This window comes from Pipistrellus kuhlii, unplaced genomic scaffold, assembly GCF_014108245.1.
Source record: "Pipistrellus kuhlii isolate mPipKuh1 unplaced genomic scaffold, mPipKuh1.p scaffold_m20_p_5, whole genome shotgun sequence".
NCBI lineage: Eukaryota > Metazoa > Chordata > Mammalia > Chiroptera > Vespertilionidae > Pipistrellus > Pipistrellus kuhlii.
The window spans coordinates 29,037,693-29,039,951 of NW_023425551.1; the positions used below are offsets into that span (position 1 = coordinate 29,037,693).

The 2,259-nt window shown below is 48.4% G+C and overlaps 1 pseudogene; it reads left to right on the plus strand.

Moving 5' to 3' along the window:
* The first annotated feature begins 423 nt into the window (after positions 1-423).
* LOC118705532 lies at positions 424-1,974 on the plus strand (annotated as a pseudogene).
* Positions 1,975-2,259: the final 285 nt, after the last annotated feature.

Below are 2,259 nucleotides of genomic sequence, written 5' to 3' on the forward strand. Positions count from 1 at the left end.
TTAAAGCTTGACTAGTGAGGGTCAGCCCTGGGATAAGAATACCAGGCATCATTTTCTCTTTCTTGTGTTCTTTCCCAGGCCCTCCAAGGAGTTGATGCTCATCACTCATCATAATAGTTGGTTAAAAATCACACTAAACCTTTCCCTAAAGCTCTACCTCTGTATTAAGCACAGAAATGTCATAGGGTCTATCTTCAGTAGCCAGCTGGAAGAAATGCTTATTTCAAGGTCTTCGGTACAGAATCAGTTTCACCCTGAAGATTTCTTCTCTTAGAATACCAGCCTGAGCCATGGTAAGCCCAGTTCTTAAATTGTCTATGCTCAGGTATCCTAGTTAATAAAGAAAGAGAGAAAAGAAGCCTTTGTTTTTATTCAGTTGTTTAATTAATTAAATGTCTCCTTCCAGAGCAGCAGGCAGCGAGGATGGCTGGGTTCGGTGAGCTCGGTCTGTCCTTGTGGCTCATGGAACAGTGTCAGCAGCTAGGTTTGAAGCAGCTCACACTCGTGCAGCTTGGCTGCATCCCTGCCATCCTGGAAGAAGCTCTCTGAGGATCCCAATGGCATCTTCTGCCTTGTCCTGACACCCACCAGGCATGGTGGCCCAGGCACTGGAGCTCTCCCGAAAGCCCCACGCCAGGCCGTCTGGCTGACCACCTCCAAAGCTCCAACACATTCAACATCAAGAAAATCAACTTCCTGGTGATGGACGAGGCAGCCCGGCTGTTGGAGCAGGGCTGCACTGACTTTACTATAGACCTGGAAGCCCTTCATCAGCTGTGTCTGCCCACAGTCAGACGCTGCTCTCCAAACCACCCTGACTGACACATTAAGGGAGTTGCAGGGCCTGGCCACCAACCAGCCCTTCTTTTGTGAGGCTCAAGCCCCAGTGCACACAGTAGAACAGCTAGACCATCGCTACCTGCTAGTGCCTGAGAAGGTCAACGACACCTACGTGGTCCGCCTAATCCAGAAGTTCCAGGATGAGCATGAAGACTGTCCATCATCATCTTCACCAACACATGCAAGACCTGCCAGGTCCTGTGCATTATGCTACACACGTTCAACTTCCCCACTGTGGCTCTGCATTCTATGATGAAACAGAAAGAATGCTTTGCTGCCCTGGCCAAGTTTAAGTCCAGCATCTATCGGACTCTGATCGCAACAGAGGTGGCTTCCCGGGGCCTGGACATTCCCACAGTGCAGATGGTCATTAACCACAATACCCTTGGCCTCCCAAAGATCTATATCCACCAAGTTGGCCGGACAGTCCGTGCAGGGCGGCAGGGACAGGGACATACACTAATGATACAGTATGACCTCCACCTGGTTCATGCCATCGAGGAGCAAATTTAGAAGCTGGAGTAGTTCTTGGTGGAGAAGGTTGAGGCTGCAGATTCTCACACAGGTCAAACCTGGTGTGGAGGGAATGTGTGATTAAACTTGAGGCAGCCAACTTTGATGGAAAGAAGGAAATTAACAAGCGGAAGCAGCTGATCCTGGAGGGAAGGGATGCTGACCTGGAGGCCGAGCATAAGGCTGAGCTGGCCAAGATCAAGCAGAAGAATTGGCACTTCAAGGAGCAGGTGGAGCACATGTTGCAACGGCAGAAGGACAGTGGGACTGGCCACAGGGGCCGTCTACCTAGGGCCCAACTTGAGGCCAGCTCAGCTCCAGGGCCTGGCCTAAGGCCCATTCTGCCCTTACCTGCCCAGTCTAAGACTTCTTCATCAAACTGAAGGTTGGAGAGTTGGAGGGCAGTTTCCCCCTCCCAAGCTGCCCAGTCCTCCTCAGTGGAGCAATGGATACCCACATTGTGCAGTACATGGGTGCTCTATCCTGTGGCCCCAGCTGGCCACTTCTTGAAACCTTGGCCAAAAGCCAAGCTATAAAGGAAAGAACACTGGTCACGTGGTAGGGCCACCTCCATAGTGACTCTAGCCCAGGGTCACTGAAGGGGGTGCTATGGGCCCAAAAGTGAAGGTGTGTCATTTGCAGAAGATAACAAATGGGTCTTTTGACTTAAAAAAAATAATAATAATAAAATTAAAATAAATGGCTTCTTCCAAACATGCTCCTCTTTCCTCCTATCCCATAATCCATTTTTTGCCATCATTATTTTTATTTTCTAATAAATACTAAATAAGAATAAGAATAAGTGAATTATTTCTCAAAATCTAATAGCAATCTTGAATGCTGCTCTTTTGATATCCTGTGGCTCAGCTATGTCTTAATTCAGGTTGTACAAGTAAAAATGTTATA